General features: G+C 42.9%; 1 protein-coding gene across 5 annotated transcripts in view; it reads right to left on the minus strand.

Moving 5' to 3' along the window:
* Nucleotides 1-16,090, minus strand: part of STAT3 (signal transducer and activator of transcription 3) — a 66,849-nt gene extending 50,759 nt beyond the window's left edge. For 2 of the 5 annotated variants that reach the window (XM_034641687.1, XM_034641686.1), the window contains exon 1: nt 15,865-16,090. The gene's annotated coding sequence lies outside the window, so the exon portion shown is untranslated. The remainder of the gene's footprint in view (nt 1-15,864) is intronic. The other 3 variants (XM_034641685.1, XM_034641683.1, XM_034641688.1) reach the window with 3 other exon arrangements.
* Between the last annotated feature and the right edge of the window lie 3,716 nt (nt 16,091-19,806).

Consider the following 19,806-nt stretch of genomic DNA (forward strand, 5'->3'; position numbering starts at 1 on the left):
TTTCTTGGTGTTCTGCCCAGGAGGGTTTTCAGGGTATCTAGTCTACCACACAGCTAGAACAGAAGTCAGGATGAGACAAGAACAGGAATTTAAGAAAACTTTTGAGGTAGCGCCAAAGGACTGCAGATAACTGAAGAGAAGAAGAGGTATGAGAAAACAGGGGAATGAAGGCTATTTCCAGATTTTTGGTTTGCACAGTGCGGTAGATGCTGACGCCATTTATTTAGATGGGGGGAAATTGGGCGGGGAGAATGGCACCCAAGCTTGCGGTGAGAAAGTTTTTCAAGAGTTATGTTTTAGACGAGATGAACAGGACACAACTACAAGTCGTCCTAGGGGAAATGTCAAGTGAGCACCAGGACACAGGAACTGGGAGCCTGGAGAGGCCTGGGCACCCTTGGTAATCACCAGAATGGAGATGATGTTTAAAGCCAAAGTAATGGATAAGATAACCTGAGGACAGAATATAGAAAAAGGAAGGAAAAGAAAGCCCCAGAGGGCTGAGACCCTTCAAACAGTGTTTAGGTAGAGGATGAACCAGGAAAGGAAATTGGGAAAGACCAATAAGATTGAAGAAAAAAACCAAGGGAATTTGTTGTTACAGAAGCCAACTGAGTATTTTAAAAAAAAAAGTGTTCAACTGTGTCCTATACCACTGAAAGGGTGAGCAAAATGGTGACAGCATCCATTCAATCGGGTAAATGCAGAAGTCTCTGGTGACACTCCAGCCCACCATACCTAGCCCTTCCTTCGATGAGGTTAATGCTTCTGAAACCCAAGACAAATCCACCAAGATCACAAAGGCACACAAACCACTCTTGTTACTTTTCTGCCTAGAAGAAACCAACCCCTGAAAAAGTATCTTCTCACTTTTGTCCCTTAATCTGACACATACCCCCACCCAAAGAAAGCAATTTAAAAGGGCCCTAGGAGAATGACCTCTAGAAATAGTGATTCTTCTCCCGAAGAAGATTTAGAAATCTCCAGTATTTCTCCACTATTCCACTCTACCTGGAGTCAGAAATGTCCAGGTTTTAAGGAGGAATCAGCATTCTACCCAACATACTCTATGTAAGGGCAGAGAGATTAAACATAAAGATCAGTATTTAAGTCTATACTCTGGACCTTAGCTCTCTGGCTAGCCCCATCTAGACCCAGGAGAATTTGAAAATTAAATTTGGGGGGCGGGGGAGGTAAGTTTTCATTTCCCTGTAAGGACAGTTCCTCAGTATAGTAACCACAAACATCTCAAAGATTGTTTCTATATCACCTTGAATTCTAGGAGAGAAATTTATGCCAATTAAAAAAGTTTTAAGGAAGAAAGACTAAATATATCCAAAGTATACAAAGAACACTTAAAACTCCCTCAAAAATAAGAAAACAACCCAATTTAAAAATGGGCAGAAGAGCTGAACAGCACCTCACCAAAGAAGATATACACATGGCAAATATGCATATGAAAAGATGCTCTACTTAATATACCATCAGGAAACTGCAAATTAAAATGACAATGAGATACCACTACACACATATTAGAATGGTCAAAATCCAAAATGCTGACAACACCAGATGCTAGTGAGGGTGTAGAGCAACAGGAACTCTCATTCATTGCTGGTGAGAATGCAAAATGGTACAGACACTTTGGAGTGTCTTTCAGTTTCTTATAAAACTAAACATACTCTTTTTTTTAAAAAAATAATTTATTTTTCGGGGGGGGGAAGCATGAGCAGGGGTTGGGGCAGAGGGAGAGGGACAAGCAGACTCCCCACTGACCACAGAGCCCAACCCAGGGCTCGATCCCAGGACCCCGAGATCATGACCTGAGCCAAAGCCAGACACTTAACCAAAAGAGCCACCCAGCAGCACCAAAACTAACAAACTCTTAACATATGATCCAGCAATCACGCTTCTTGGTATTTACCCAAATTCGTTGAAAACCTGTATCTACACAAAACCCTGCACGCAAATATTTATAGCAGCTTTATTCGTAACTGCCAAAACTTGGAATCAATCAAGGTGTCCTTTAAGAGGTGAATGAATAAACTGTGGGACTTAGAGGCAATGGAATATTAATCAGCAATACAAAGGAATGCGTCTGTCAGGCCATAAAAAGACATGGAGTGGTTAGAATGAATGTTGGTAAGTGAAAAAAGACAATCTGAAATGGCTACATACCGTATAATTCCAACTATATGGTGTTCTGGAGAAGACAAAGCTATGGGGGCAGTAAAAATGAGCTGCTTACCATGGTTTGGGGGAGGGATGAATAGGTGTAACACTGGGGATTTTTAGGGCAGTGAAACTATTTTATGGGATGCTGTAATGGTGGATATATTTGTCAAAATCCATAGAATGTACAACAAAGTGAATGCTAATGTTAACTGTGGGCTTTAGTTAATAATAATGTATCAATATTGGCTCATGGGGCACCTGGCTGGTTTAGTCAAGTGGAGTATGTGACTCTTGATCTCTGGATTGTGAGTTTGAGCCCCATATTTGGTGCAGAGATTTAAAAAATACATACTGGCTCATCAATAGTAACAAATGTACCACAGTAATGCAAGAGGTTAACAATCAGAGAAACTGTGGGGCGGGGAGAGGGTATATGGGAATGCTACACTTTCTGCTCAATTTTCCCATGAACCTGAAATGGCTCTAGAAATATATATATATAGTCTACAGGGGTGCCTGGGTGGCTCAGTCAGTTAACATCTGAGACTCTTGATTTCAGCTCAGGTCATGATCTCAGGGTCATGAGATTGAGACTCCCATTGGGCTCTGCGCTGGGCATGGAGTCAGCTTAAGATTCCCTCTCTCTCCCTCTGCCCCTCCCCTCCACCACTATGTGTACTCTCTCTCTAAATATATTTTATATATATATATATATATATATATAAACAAATATAAATAAATATATATTATATATTATCATATATTTATTTATAATCATAAATATTTATATATTTATAAATATATAATATATAACAATATAGCATATAATATATTAATATATTATGTGTAAATAATATAAATATATAATAAATATAAATATATTATATTATATATTTATATATTTAATAATATATTTATATAGTTTATATATTATATGTGCATGTTGTGTATATATATTAATTTTTTTAATGTACGAGTTGAGCTTTATGAAAAGGACTTTTAAAGATAAATCTGACCTACAAAGCTTAAATTTTATTCCAGATAGAAGATGAGCTATTTCCCTCAATTAAGAAAACTTTTCTATCAAGTCTTCTCAAAATGAATAATATACTTGGAAAAATAAGTCACCTCAGGTACATCATAGTTTCGCATGATATAAGCACCCAGAAAAGAGCTGATCTTATCCATTAGCATCTACATAAGAGCTTATGAAAAGGCTCAATTACTCATGAAATTATAACCCAAAAATGTGAGGTTGTGGACATGATTTAGAAAGAGAAAGAGTAACTACTTAGAATCACACCCATACAGAACCTGGCCTGAAGCATGAATTCACATTGGATTTCCCAATCACTCAGCCAAAGGGAACCCTGAGGTGGTCAAGATACTGTAACCATTCTATCAAATAGGTTGTTGTTCCCATTTTACAGATAAGGACAGAAATGTTAAACAATCACAAAGATAATGGTAGAGCCACAACACAAACTTGGAGTCTTCAAATTCCCAGGCTAATGGAATCCAATTATCTGTTTGTAAGTCTTATCTCTGTGTGACCTCTGACAAGTAAATTCCTCTTTGAATTGGTTATGTAAGCAATTATAAGAAGAAAGGAAAATAAGAATTTTACTTACGATACATGTAATAAAACTTTATTATGAAGACATGTCTGAAGGGATGCCTGGATGGCTCAGTCTTGGTTAAGTATCCACCTCTTGATTTTGGCTCAGGTTGTGATGTCAGGCTCAGGAGTCTGCTTGTCCCTCTTCCTCCCCTTCTGCCCCTCCCCTCGCCATGCTCACTCTCTAAAACAATTACATAAACTAAATCTTTAAGAAATAATATTTAAAAAAGACATGTCTGAAAGAGGGACATGTCTGACACTTATTACAAAGACATGTCTGAAATTAATCAAAGCAGTCAGAAACTTATATGTTCACGTATTGTCTATCAATAAAACAACACTGAACATTAATCTGGTAAAGTCATGATCTTTTTGATAGTCATAATCCACCCCTCATTGATATTAAGGTCCATAAATACTAAGAAGAGTAAACAAACAAAAAGAAATACCCAGGGGCCCTGAGGTCAAGAGCAATATGCACCTCTAACTGAGCCAGCCAGGCACCTGAGCCCCACAGTGGGTGTAGAGATTACTTAAAATCTTTTAAAAGATAAATAAATAGGGCACCTGAGTGGCTCAGTTGGTTGGGCATCTGCCTTCGGCTCAGGTCATGATACGGGAGTCCAGGGATCGAGTCCTGCATCGGCCTCCCTGCCCAGCAGGGAGTCTGCTTCTCCCCCTGCCCTTCACCCTGACTGTGCTCTTTCTCCCTCTCTCTCACTCTCAAATAAATAAAATCTTTTTAAAAAGATAATAAATAAAAAGAACGAAAGAATGAACAAGAGAGAAAGAATCTTCATTTTTCCTTAGTAAACTACATGTCTACCATTTACCTTTATCTCCAGAATAACGACTTCTAAACCCTGTGGACGTGACTTTGCTAATCTGAAAAAAGACTTTATAGCTTACGGTTCTTTAGAGCAGCATATCTCAAGCTAAGGACCACCTACATCAGAATATGTGACTGCCTGTTAAAATGACCCTAGATCTACTAAATCAGATTATCTGGGTCAAAACCATAGAATCTGGGGCACCTGGGTGGCTCAGTCCTTAAGCGTCTGCCTTCGGCTCAGGTCATGATCCCAAGATCCTGGGATGGAGCCCTGCATCCGGCTCCCTGCTTGGCGGGAAGCCTGCTTCTCCCTCTCCCACTCCCCTTGCTTGTGTTCCCTCTCTCACTGTCTCTCTCTGTCAAATAAATAAAATCTTAAAAAAAAACAAAAAACCATAGAATCTTTTCTTTTCAAAACAAATACCCTAGAGGTGCCTGTACTAAAATCTTTAGACCAGTGGTTCTCAAACATTTTGCTCTCAGGACCCCTTTACAACCTTAAAAATAAGGACCTCAAAGAGCATTTGTTTATGAAGGTTATATCTCCCAATATTTATTATATTAGAAATTAAAACAGGGGCACCTGGGTGGCTCAGTCATTAAGTGTCTGCCTTCGGCTCAGGACGTGATCCCGTGGTCCTGGGATCGAGCCCCGCATCGGGCTCCTCCACTGGGAGCCTGCTTCTTCCTCTCCCCCTCCCCCTACTTGTGTTCCCTCTCTCCCTGGCTGTCTCTTTCTCTGTCAAATAAATAAATAAAATCTTTTTAAAAAGAAAAAAAAGAAAAGAAATTAAAACAGAAATTTAAAAAATATTTATTAACTCATTTTAAAAATAATAAACCTATTATATGTTAACATAAATAACATTTCTATGAAAAATAACTATATTTTCCAAAACAAAAAAAAATTAGTGGAAAGAGTGACACTGTAAAAGTTTTAGAAATTTCTCTAATGTCCAGCTTAATAGAAGACAGCTGGAGTCTCATCTGCTTTTGCATTCGATCTGTTGCAGTACGTTGCTTTGATGAAGAAAACTTGACTTCACACTAGTTGGAAAAGGAAAGAGAGTACCTTAATAGCTTTTACAGATAATTCTGGATATTCCTTAACACCACACCAAAATTCAACAAGTGGTAATTTCTTAAAGATCAGATGCAATGTGGATTGCATGCTGTTGGATCTCAATTAACTTTTCATACTCATCAGGGGCAGTGAGATCCATTAGTCTATCCAGCATCTTGAATAGAATGTTTTCCCAAGCATGATTTAGTAATGTCGTGCATTAATCATTTGGAAAACACTATCTCAAAGACACACAGACCTTCCAAATGTCGATACATTTCATTATAAACTATCAAAAAATCACATTTGTTTTACCATAAAAAAATTCCATTCGTTAATATGGGAAAGCTGTCAAATTCACAATTTTTCTCGCACGTTTTCTCGAATTCTAATATTCACTCAAAAGCTTAAATTTTATCATTGGCAACAAATATTGTCAGTTGTCTGCCTTGAAGAGACAGCTTCTCTTCCTTCATTTTTGGGGAAACGTCTACCAACATCCCAGTAGGTCTGCCATTCTTTCAAAGTAAAAACGGTGTTTTCATGAAAAAAGCAGCTAGTTTGAGATTTTAACTGAAATGTTCCCATAAGCGCTCTTCTCTAAAACAACCATCACACTTCCGTGTGCAGAACTGCTTTATGCCCGCCTCCCATTTCATCACAGAATATCAAAAAAAGCACATCCTCCAGAGTTGAAAGGGAATGAAATTAATACTGTATCATGGGCATTCTTACATGAAGTCAGTTTTTCTTCCTGGGAGTGCACTACATATAATAACTAGGGTTCAGTGTAAATGCCAACTAAGTAAAAGACATAAATACATTATAAAAATAGCTCTGATATCAAAGACCCCCTGTGAAAGGTCTCAGGGGCCCTCAGGGATCTGTGGACCACACTCTGAGAACGGCTCCTACAGACAACTCGAACAGAAGCATCAATGAGCAGCCCATCCAAGGCAACAATACAGAAACAAAAACAGCTCCTGCCCCACTTGCCCAAGGACACAAAATAGCCTGTTGTTTTAGGACTGGAGCGGTCGAAATTATGGAAGCTGGGCCCTAGCATCATAGGTATATGAACAGCAAGCTTTCAAAAAAAATGAGTGCATGGATGGCCCTGGGTGAGGGTGGGAATTTGGAATATTTCTACCTGTCCAAGTGACACATTGGATTTCATTTGATGCCATAGCTAGAGTTCACCCCAGAATTAAAGTTTCAGAAGAATGTGCACTCTGTTAACCGTAAAGCTACACTGCTTTTTTTTTTTTAAGATTTTATTTATTTATTTGACAGAGAGAGAGAGAGAGACAGCCAGTGAGAGGAAATACAAGCAGGGGGAGCGGGAGAGGAAGCAGCAGGCTCCCAGCGGAGCAGCGAGCCCGATGTGGGGCTCGATCCCACGACCCTGGGATCACGCCCGGAGCCAAAGGCAGACGCCTAACGACAGAGCCACCCAGGCGCCCCTGAAAAGCTACACTTCTAAACAGTATACATGTGATGGTTAAGACATTAAAAGTATAAATGTACAGATTTATTCACATGTGCCCAAACAAATATGAGGATATTTACCACAACAATGTTTTCTGTCTTTAGATTCCACAGTCTATGACTATCATTAGGAGAGTAAATAAATTATTAAAAAAAAAAAAAACTAAAAGAAAGGGGTACCTGCCTGGCTTAGCCAGTAGAGCATGTGACTCTTGATCTTGGGGTTATGAGTTTGAGTCCCACATTGGGGAGGTAGATTGTACTTAAATAAGAAAAATCTAAATTAATTACGGCATCCATAGCCTAGAATACTATGTAGATCTTAAAAACACTAGGAAGGGGTGCCTGGCTGGCTCAGTCGGAACAATGTGCAACTCTTGATCTCAGGGTTATGAGTTCGAGCCCCAAGTTGGGTGTAGAGATTACTTAAAAATAAAATCTTAAAAACAAACAAACACGAGACAAACATATTCACATGGAGTGTTTACTAAGATAAACAAAGTGACAAAAAGTAAGATACAGAGTTATGTGTATAATGTACTACATTCTTTGGGAAGGGAAAAAAGAGAGAAAATAACATGTTTGCATGCATACAAATGAAATCACTCTGAAAACAATAAGAAATGGGTAACTAGCTGTCCCTGGGAAAGAGAGGATAAGGTAAAAAACAAAAAACCTTTCCACTTACTACAAACCTTTTTGTACTGATTAATTTAAACTTTTTCTTTTCCTTTTTTTTCTCTAAAATATTGCTTTTACCATGAAGGAAACTGGAGTCTGGAACCAAAAAACAAAACTGATATATTCTTGCAGCAAATCTGTGGTTAAGACTAGCTAGCATTCATCTTTCCTAGGGAAAGGGGAAGTAGTTTAATGCACAGACTGTATGGTGTGTGGGTTTTCTCTATCCCCTACCTCCAGCCTCATTCTCCCTTACTCGGAAGATATTCTCACTGGGTATATAAGAATGGTACTCTCATTGTAAAGCTTAAGGTAAACTGAGGCAGAAGTCTAGGGAATCACACGGCACTTCTGACCCAGGCACCTTGGAGATTTCTGCAGAAATAGGATTTTAATTAATAAGCTTTACTCTTTAGAGCAGTTTTAGGGTCAGAGCAAAACTGAGCATAAAGTACAGAGCTCCCATAAACCACCCCCCCAGCCCCCAACAGGCACAACCTCGCCCACTATCAATGTCTGGCACCACAGTGGCACACTGAGAAACAGGAATTTCAGATGGCTCCATGAACCCGATATTCTCCAACACAGTTATTAGGACCTTATGGCGTCCCACGTGTTTCTGCCCACTTACAGTCCACTCTTACTTATGCACTTAAATGCAAAGGGACAATAACACATAGAATTAAGAACAAATATTGGTATCTGTGGGGCACCTGGGTTGCTCAGTCAGTTGAGTGTCTGACTCTTGATTTTGGCTCGGGTCATGATCTCGGGGTTATGGGGTCGAGCCCTGCATGGGGCTCCACGCTAGGCGAGGGGCCTGCTTGGGATCCTCTCTCTCCTTCTCCCTCTGCCATTCTCTCTCTCCTCCTCTAAAAAAACAAAAAGCAAACCACAAAAAAAAAAAACAAAAAACCCAGAAGTTCCCAAATTAAACAGAATGTGATACCTGTTTAAAAAGGGGGGGGGGGGACACGTGGGTGGCTCAGTTGGTTAAGTGTCCTAGACTCTTGGTTTCGGCTCAGGTCATGATCTCAGGGTCCTGAGATAGCGCCTCACCTAGGGCTCAGGAGTCTGCTTGTCCCTCTCCCTCTGCTCCTTCTCCTCTCTCTTACACACACACAAATAAATAATCTTTTTTTTAAAAAAAGGATAAATAGTGATATTTGGCTCCAGGATGCTTCATTATTCCACCTGCCCCTATGAATAAAGCAGTCACTGTCCTAATTATGTTTTATTTGGGTTAATGTTTCAATAAATTTGCTTTCCCTAAGCATATTGATAAAAAGGGGCCCAAATACCAAACGGATTTGTCAGACAAAAAATCAGTCTGAGATTAAATATTTATCGTGTCTAAACCACAAGTAGAAAAAAATTCAAAGGCTGACTATTTTAATGCTAACTCAATGCAATATTGCACTCTGTTTGGTTTACAGGAGAGGTAATGACACAGCTAACATCTGGGCTTTGGAGTTTTGAGGATTACCCTGGCAGGGAAAGAAGGGGAGAACAAAGGAAAGTCTTATGCTTTTCATTCTGTCATAAAAACAGCATATGCTAAACAGCAAAACAAAAGTAACATTAGAAAAGATTCGAAAAACATGCATTTTAGGAAGCTTTCACCTAAGCAGGTGCTCAAATTCAGACTCAAATCCTCCATTTCTCATAACCAGAATGAGTGGTCAGGATACCGAAAACTAATAATATTAATCAACAAAGCGGGAAAACAGGTGGTTAACACCAGACTGGGCAGGGTTTTCCTACATTGAGCTCACCTTCGCTAATCTCAATCAGTTTTCAGAAATGGCTTTTACAAAAACTACCCAAACATCCCCCTAATAATTTGTGCTCCTCCTCCACAATAGGGAAGCCATGTATTTACCAGAAGGTTTACTTTCTCTTTCAAGCTCTGCTGGCTTCCTCCTGCCCCACATACGCGCTAGAAGCAACGGGGCGGCCTTTCTTTCCTGGCTTCTCGATCCCGAACTGGAAAGCCAGTGTGAGAAAACCTGTTTCAGGGAGAAGCTGAGTGGTTCTTCTTAACCACATGGCTATTCTGAATACAGATGCGTTTGCAAAGTAAAGTTACAGGACAAGAAAATAAAGCTCTACTCCTCCGGTGAAAACACACACACACACCTACAGATGTAAAGGGACAAATCACCTCCTAGCCTTGGACAGGTCATTTAACCCCGCTTGGGATGCGCCACACCCCCAAACAGTATGCTGCCCCACCTTCCGTGTCTAACTCGTCTCCCCCGCAAACCTTCAACATCATGTGCACTTTTGGTGTTAGGAACTCCAAGGGACTGTTCAAATTCCTAAGTGGTAATACATTTTTAAGGTGTCAAATATTCCTTAAAATAAATGGCCCACAATCACAGGCTTTGGAAGATGTAAAGAGACCTATCACAAGGGCATTCGTGTCAACAGAATTAACAGTTTGCCTATTCCTTGTACGTGACAGCCTCCATCTCCTCCTCCACCACAATGTAAATCCCCCTGCTCCCTGTTCATTTAGTTTTTTCCTATTAGGTTAGAATCTCCCAATTACTCCTTCTTTCCTTTGGGTCATTAATGGCTACCATGAATCATAACTTGCCTGACTTTGTAGGTAGACAGATAACTGCAGTTTTTAATGTTAATTATTAGCACTCAAATTTTAGCTATCTGCCAGGCATTGTGCAAAGTACTTTATATACATTATCTTGCAGGGCACCCCTGGCTGGCTCAGCCAGTACAGCATGCGACCCTAGATCAAGGAGTGCTGAGTTCAAGCCCCATTTTGGGCATAGAGCCTACTATAAATAAATAAATAAACAGGGGTGCCTGGGTGGCTCAGTTGGTTGGGCGTCTGCCTTTGGCTCAGGTCATGATCCCAGGGTCCTGGAATCCAGCCCCGCATCAGGCTCCCTGCTCAGCGGGGAGTCTGTTTCTCTCTCTTCCTCTGCCTGCCTCTCCCCCTGCTTGTGCTATCTCAAGTAAATAAATAAAATCTTTAAAACATATACACATACATATATACACACATTATCTTGCTTATCCTCACAAGTTCCCCACAATGAAGCCTAGTATCTGTATTTTATGGCTAGAGAAACTGCCCAGAGAAGTTAAAGCAACTGACCCAAGGTCTAAGAGGTGCTGGATTTGGAATTAAAGCCCAAGGAGTCTGACCTCACAGCCCATTCTTTTACCTCCTACAGCAACTCTGGATCATAAGACCCTTAAACACACGGCCCAAGCGTTTTGACACTCCGATGTTACCTTCGGAACGCTCAAAAGAAGTTCCTTGTCCAATGCAGTTATCAAGTCAAAGGACAGGTAAAAGTTCAGTGATTAAGAGAGTCATTTATTCTTATGGGTGCGGGTAGCAGAAAGAAAAGCCAGATAATCCAAACCTTATTGTATTTTGTGGGTAGATTTGCCTTACTGTTTTTTTATTAGGCTATTCAAAAGACATTTGCAATAAATATGTCCAAGATAAATTGCTAAGTAGGAAAAGGTGCAAAAAATCTGGAGAAATACACACCATTAACCATTAATACAACTATTAACAGGATATATATAAAATACACATAATCTATAGTTCTACAAATTTAAATGTTTTGTAATAGCATATATTTCTTTTGTAAGCAGGACCAAACAACTTAGTTTTAATGACATGTGAACCCATAAGGAACAGAAGAGAAGGGGGAAGAGCCGGAGCTCGGCAGCTTCCTCTCCCCTCAGTTGAGTCCTCCTAAATTAAGAACTTGCACTTGTAGCTCCCTGGACACCCTCTGCTGTTTTAAGCCTCTGCACATTCATGTCCCCTGGCCTTGAACGCAACTGTTCACCACTCAACTTTGTCGGGGGGAGAATTCCTATTCATCCTGCAAAACCCCGTTCATAGGAGTTCCAACCTGATAAAGTCCCTCTGTGATAAAGCCTTTTTCTCACTCCTGAAGAGAATGAATCTCTTTTCTGGGACATTTAGTAAGAACTTAGAGATCTATGGAGTTCTTACTGTGTGCCAGGCATTATGCTAAGCATCTTATCTATATTATCTCACTACCTTTTCAACAGGCCTAGGAGATATGCACTGCTATCCTCTACTTAGATAAGAAACTGACACTCAGGGGCACCTGGGTGGCTCAGTCGTTAAGCGCCTGCCTTCAGGTCAGGACCTGATCCCAGGGTCCTGTGATGGAGCCCCACATCAGGTTCCTTGCTCCACTGGGAGCCTGCTTCTTCCTCTCCTACTCCCCCTGCTTGTGTTCCCTCTCTCGCTGGCTGTCTCTCTCTCTGTCAAATAAATAAATAAAACCTTTAAAAAAAAAGAAAGGAAGGAAGGAAGGAAGGAAGGAAGAAACTGATATTCGGGTTCTGAGGAGGAAGTAGCCGATCCAGGATCTGATCCCAGACCTGTCAGACTCCACAGCATCAGATGTGAACCTCTTATCCTGTCACCTCCCCTGCGTCCATACTGAAGCAACATACACCCTGGTCCGCACAAGGCCCCTCGTTCCATAAAAAATAAGAACCATATTTCATTACCCTTGGATACCGCCCAGCACAGTAATTGGCTCTCAGTATAAAATGTTTGCTGATAATAAATAAATTAAAACAAAATAAAATGAAATAAAATGCCTGCCTGACATAAGAGTTGTGATAATCCTAACATAAAGAACTGAGCAGAACAGAAATTCATTCTTCCACATGCTGTTCCTTTTAAAAACTAGAGACATTTAGAACTACCGACCACCAAAGTACCACGTGGCCACCCAGACTAAAGTGCACCACAGTAAGCCAAGGTTCCTAGTGACAAATGTGTAACTGCAATATTAATTCTTTTCACCATAACCAAGAAAGACTGAAACTGCCCGACAATGTCATCCTGCTGGATCTCACCAAGGCTGCTCCGGGCACCAGGACTCCTTCAAGTTTTGGGGATGTCCCTCAAGGGCTCTTTTGGTGGTTTTTATGAATGACCCAAGAGTTATAGTAAAATCGTTTAAATATGGAAGACATAAAATGAGTGGCCATTTATAGCCAATCAAAAATCCTAAAAGACACTTCTGCACTTAAACACATGAGTCTGATAAGTCAGAACACCTCTCTGGGTGCTGGCCCAATTTACAGGCTCAGCCCCAAGGCCAACTCCCCTAGGGCAGAGGCCATGGGCACTGATCTACTTTGTACAGATCAACCAATGCCAGGCACGTCCCCGACACATAGTAGGCACTCCATAATTAAACACCAACACTTGGCCTCACAAATCTCTGACAGGACAAAACCTGAAACCCCAGAGTCTGCCCCTCAAGGCCTCTTATGAGCAGACACTCCTCCCCTACCTACCTTCATAATCTACCAGGATTTTGTTCCTACTACACCACCACACCTCCTCACCCCCAATTCTTTACACCTATCAAATTCCAGCTATTATTTGGGACCCAGATCAACTCTCTTCTTTGGCAAGAAGACTTCCTAGACCATTCCGGGCCTCATAACCTCTCCTTCCTCTGAAGACCTGTAGCACTTACTGCAGCACTTCCAACAGAACTTTCCAGGGCAATGGAAAGGTTCTTTAGCTGTGCTATATATATACTTTAATACGTAACAGCTACCTTCTTGGATGGTACAGGCTTAACACCTCACCACCTCTTTGAGGACATGCTGCCCTATAGGGATAAAGCATTTATCGAGTCCCCTCAGAGGACTGCAAGTCCTGTGAACAAAGCCTCTGATTCTTCATGGCAACTTTCACAAAGTTGCAAAAAGCAAATATTTGTTGATCTGTATGCCACCTCTGAGGAAACCATAAGGTAAAAAGGTGCTGGCCTCAGCATCTGGAATGGTCACTACCTCTGCCCCATCTCACATCAGAAAGTCAAGACCAGCAGAGGCAGGGAGGAGAAAGCACCTTTCTGGAGACACAAATGATCACTGACCCAGCCACAAGGCACTCTGGATTAAGTGACATTTTTCTCTCCCTCCATTAGCAAATAGCTAAATTCTGATGATAAGCTACGCTGACTAAAAAGATAGTGACTTCCCAAGTTAGACACAGCAGATGGAAAAATAACCTAAGCACACCCTATTTCTACTACTTTTTGCACCTGTTTACTGGCTATCTCCTTTGGAGTCTTACAGCCTGCTGGTGGTATTTCACTGTCCAGATAGATGTGAGAATTTCAGTGACACTTTTCCCAGCAGGGTCTACACTCACTGTAAATCAAGACCTAATACTTACCATAGATAGGTCAAAATAACACAAAGTATACCAAAGGTACAACTTCTACCACTATGACACTCTGCTGCCTTAGGCAAGAGCCTTGTTCCTTTGACCTCAGGTTCCTGATCTATAAAATGGGGTTAATGTCATGTGAACTATCTTCCCTTTGTGGCAAGTCATAGCTATGGACAGTTCTAAACAGTTATTCTTCCAAAAGTACTATATACAGAAATAAAAGATCTGTGAATTTGTTAGTGATTCTCTGTGGTGGATACGTTAATATATAGACTTTAAGATCAACCCTCCAATATCTAAAACATATTTTTTTCCAGGTATTCCACACTTCTTTTCCCTATCCCGCGAGGCAAATGTCTGAGCAAAAATTCTGCTAGTACGCCAGTCTGGCACATATAACAAGGAAATAAATGTGTCGACTCAGAGAACACAGACGTATTTAATATAAAACAGAAATTTGGCTGAATCAAGTCATAACAGTCTAAATCCACATATGAGAGATTGAGATGATTTATAGTTCTGATTTATTCCAACCAATGCTTTACCAGCACAGCCAGCCAAAAAGTTACAACCCATACACAGAATATAGCCCGTAGGTGCACACAGGATAAAAACCAGCAGATACACCTCATGTACATTTTAATTTTTTTAAAGAAGTGTGTCAATACCACACACACACTTGATGTAACACAGAAAGATGTGTACTAAACATGGAAAAAGCAACTTGGATGACAGTTTGAATTTTGCTAACTTAAGCCCAATCACACCCCCCAATCACAGGTAAAGTTTGCACACATGGCTTTGCCAAGGCCAGCCTGTCTTTGTTTCCCTCTGCCTTTACCCAACATCTTGGCTCTAAGACAGAAAACTCCCACTCTCGATTGGTTCATTCCGTCCTATGCAATTAAGCAACACCACAATCCAGTAAATGCAAGGGCTCAATTATTTATCTTCTGGCCAAGTTTACCAGGTGTTTATAAAAGAACAATGTCAAGGAAGAAAGAGGTTTATTTGGCTCTAGAACTGGCTTGATGGGGGGTTTTATTTTGCTTCGTTTTGTTTTTAGAAGGGGAGGAGGGAAGCAAGGTTTAATCTAGGGGAAAAAAAGACGGGAGAGAATTTAAAGAGAGTACAAGACTGTCAATTTCCCTACAGGAAATTTGATTCTTATGCAATAATCCTACCCACAACCAACCAGCCTGTGGGACTGTAGGGGGAAGACACCTATTCCTACCTCTAGAGGGGTAGAGCTGGCTCCTAAAGGAGAGGGAACAGGGCAACGCCGAGGAACTGGCTCAGCCGGGAGCCGCCGGGCACCGCCGGGGAGAGGGGAGAAAGCTCTTTGCAACACCCCCACCCTCTGCCCGTGATCTCTGCCGGCGTGACAGTTGCTCCTGTGGCGGAACGTCCCCAGAGCCTCAGGGAGCAGGAAGTCGGGGGGCTGTCCCTTACTCCTGCCACCCCCACCCTGGAGTGCCCTCACCCCACTGTCCTCCCCCTTAAGCCCATTTTCTCTCTTCCTCGGCGTCTGCCCTTTCTCCAAAGAACGAAACTTCCTTCCAGCGCCCCCTGTCCCTTCAGAGGCCCGCTCCTGTCATCCCGGGAGTTGTCCCTTCAGATCGACCCTCGCGTCTCCACGTATTCCCCCCCGCCCCACTGAAGTTTCCATCCACAATTCCCCCAAACACTGCAGAGGTTCCCGGCCCCTCCCGCCCCCCCCCGAATCCCCAGGCCTGGGGGCCGTCGGGGGGGGCGGCCCCACCCTTCACCCCCTTCACCTGTTTCTCGGGCTCGGGCCCGATAGGCCGGGGCTGCGCTTGCGCCGGGGTGCGGGCTGCGGGGCTCCCTCAGGCCGCGGGGCCTCTCCTGGCAGACGCGGAGAAAGAGCGCCGAGCAGGGGTGCTCGTCAAGGATCCGGTTCGGGCTCGCTCGCTCTGCGGCGACGTCGGAACCCCAGACTCCCCCTCCCCGTCTACGCCGCGGCAGCTCCGGAAACCGCTGAATTACAGCCCCTCCAGCCAATCCCCGCCCAGCCCCAGCCTGGCTGAGACACGCCGCTTCTGCATAATTCATGAGACGGCCAGTTTTCCCGGCCACCCAGAGGCACTGGTGCATATACGGTACATATGAAGCCCCACCCACCGGCCAATGAGGAGAGCCTCTGGAGAAAGGGCGGGGCCAACATTCGGCTGGGAACGCCCCAGTGCTGGCTGTTCCGAGCGCTTAGTGCTCCTCCCTCCGCCACAGCAGACGAAGAGCCGCGGCCTTGGGCACAGAAACCCGGGGGGAGGGAGGGAAGATGACGGAATGTCCTGCTGAAAACTCAGCTGAGTTCCTGGCAATGCGTGACGTCAGGACACTTTAAATGCCCCTGATGCGGCTCTCTCCTGCCTGCTCTCCCTTTTCCCAGTTCTTGGCACCACGTGGGGGCGAGGTTGCAAGCCACTTACCACGTGGAAATCAACCAGTTAGACAGTCCCCAGGTATCGCCAGATCCTCAGGGGGCCCGACGCCAGAATCGGGTTTCTGGGGACAGCAAAAAGAACATGGGTGACTCCCGCCTGCTTTGAACTTCAGTTTCTGCGTGAGTCGGGACACACACACCCGGAAACATGACGTGGAAATAGAGTAATTACTAGAGTGCGTGGGGAGAGGGTAGTGGATTTAACCCTGTCCTCCGTTCCGTGGCTTCAAGCATCAAACGCCAACGGCTTGCACATTGGCGGGTTCACAAGAAGGCAGACGACAGCGCATGTGAAGATTGACACATATACGCATTATTTTTATAAGTCTGAGATGAAATACTTGAAATTGCCTACCTTTTTCTTCTTCGTCTAGTCTATTTCGATTCCAAGGTCTACTGCATTGAAGCCAGTAGTTTATAGGAAATGTAGACATTTTACCTTACAAAATAGGGGATGTACCTTGCATAATGGAATGGGGGGGGGTGTGCGCGCGCGCTGACATTATCAGGGTTTTTTTAAATAACAGCTATTAAAATTTGTGTTTATTGTGTTTACTACAAAGAGGTATAAAGATGAAATCTAAACAGGGCCCTTAGGGCACCATCCAGATAACCCCTGATGAGTTTTTTTTTTCTTTTCTTTTTTTCAAGATGTTATTTCTTTGACCGAGAGAGAGAAAGAGAGCAAAAGCAGGGGGAGCAGCAGGAAGAGGGAGAGGGAGTAAGAGAAGCAGGCTCCCTGATGCAGGGACCGTGGGATCATGACCCAAGCCAAAGGCAGACGCTTAACCGATTTGAGCCACCCAGGCACCCCTGATGAGTCTTTTTCAATGAAACTTTTCATTTCATGGTTCAATAAAACATATCCAAGGTTCGAAAAATGAAGTAGTTCAGAAAAGTCAAAAATTAAAAACGAACATCTCTTGCCTTCTGGGGAAAAATTTCTCTATTTCTGATGAGAAAATCAATGACTCTTAACCTTCGGGGGGTGGGGGTGAGGGGGTGCTTATGAGAGTTGGCTGGAGACTATGGATTCTAGCCCCAAGAAATTCACAGCACAGCTTTTACTCACAGACTCTGATGGTTCCCCAGATACCTAAAGCCCAGCCAAAGACTCCAGATTTGGATCTTTGGACCACCTTAAATCCAAGCGAGACGTGAAAGCATCTATAGCACAGTTGGTAAAGTCACTGGTGGTGGAATTGAGTTTCCCNGGGGGGGGGGGGGGGGGGGGGGGGGCGGCTTCCTGGGTTTATCGTCACGCCAGAACAGTAGAACAGATACCCTTACCTTCCATCTCACCTGAACTCTGCTTTAGCGGTGCTATTCCATGCAATTGACGGCCTTCCTAATAACATAAGGTCTGATACTTGTTTAGTTATTTACTGCTTACAAAGCACTTACTTATCTCTTCTTTTTCACAATAATTACGTGTAGCAGAGAGAAGCCATATTATTTACCAATAGAAAACTAAGGACAAAATAATGTGACACTCTCTGGGGCGCTTGGGTGGCTCAGTTGGTTAAGAGACTGCCTTTAGCTCAGGTCATGATCTCTGGGTCCTGGGATCGAGTCCCACATCGGGCTCCCCCTGCGCTGCGGAGAGCCTGCTTTTCCCTCTCCCTCTGCTTGCTTCTCCCTCTCCCTCCGCCTGCCACTCCCCCTGCTCGCTCGCTCTCGCTCTCTTTCTCTGTCAAATGAATAAGTAAAATCTTTAAAAAAAAAAAATAGCGTGACACTCTCAAGATCACAGAGATACTCAGAGGTATACCGGGTGGGTTTAGAGCCAGGTTTTTGGACTTCCCATCCCATAGCTTTGTTCCATCCACTCAAACACTGCCCTCCTCCCTTGAGTCCTCAGTGGATGGCTTTTGTTTCCCTCACTGCCCTCCCCTACATGCACACATAAAATGTTCCCCTGAGCCTATCCGTTCCACCTATAAAACCTCTCTCCAGGCCCCAAATGGCCTTTCTCCACACTACACCCAACCCCCCCCCCCAGCTTACAGATGGCTTGCAGTTTCTCCCAGGTAAGTCAATGCTTTGACCTGAACTGTTTTGCAGCCTTCTTCTCTCCATTCCACACACCTTACTTTATCCCCTTCCTCCAAACATGTCAACACCGTCCTGGACTGCCTTCTCTTTCCTCATTCCCAGCCAGAAAACTCTTACTCATTCTTCAAAGCCCAGTCCAACATTACCTCTTCAGGGCTTTCTGAGATTTTTCCTGGCAAAGTTAATTTCCTGCCCGACTCCTTTAGCAGCTTGTTTCCCCATCCAGTATAGCGCTCTTTACCTTGGACTGCAATGTCTCCCTTAATTAGCTTACTTCCTGATGAATGAAATTAATAGTTAACACATATGAAGTAATTACCATGCTACAGGAATTGTGCTAAGCTTTTAACCTAGATTATCTCATTTGATCTTCACTGATACCCAGTGAGGTAGGTACTACCGTAATTCTCATTTTCAGCTGAGAAAATTGTTTGAGAAAGTGAAAGTTGGGTCCAAGTTCCCACAACTAGAAACTATGGGCAAACTCAGAATAAGAATCAGATCTGGCTGACACCAAAGCCTGGACTCTGCCTGCATGCTTAAAACACAGCCCAGGGGTGCCTGGCTGGCTCAGTGGCAGAGCATACGACTCTTGATCTGGGAGTCAGTCATGGGTTCGAACCCCATGTTGGGTGTAGAGATTACTTAAAAAAAAATATATATATATATATATTCCTGTAGGAATATAGCTGTAGGTTCCTGGAAGCTTGAATCCCGTCTTGTTCATTTTCATTATTCCATCATATAGCATCTAGCCCAGAACTCAGCTAAGCATGAGTTAAATATCGATAAACATATATTGAATAATCATGTCAGCAATAGCTAACATGAGTGTTTCTTATGAACTAGCCACTACTGAGCATATATTATGTAACCCAGCTATTAAGTCACTTAATCCTTATAATGACCCCATGAGGAAGACACTGTGATTTTGCAGATGAGGAATAGGAGGCTTACCCAAGGTTAAGTGACTTACTTAAGAACACAGAACTGGTGAATGGCAGAGCCAGGGTTCAAATCCAAGTGTGTCTAACTCGAGAGCCCAAATAGCTGCTCTTTCTTGACTATATCCCCAGGCTTAACCTTCCTCTTGAATTCCCAAGAAAAAGTCCAAAGGAGGGGAAAGATAAGGTGCCCACCTTCTGCCTATCAAGTGAATAAACCAGAGTCCATGCCATGGACTGTAGCGGTTTATCAACAT

This window comes from Ailuropoda melanoleuca, chromosome 13 (assembly GCF_002007445.2).
Source record: "Ailuropoda melanoleuca isolate Jingjing chromosome 13, ASM200744v2, whole genome shotgun sequence".
Classification (NCBI taxonomy): Eukaryota; Metazoa; Chordata; class Mammalia; order Carnivora; family Ursidae; genus Ailuropoda; species Ailuropoda melanoleuca.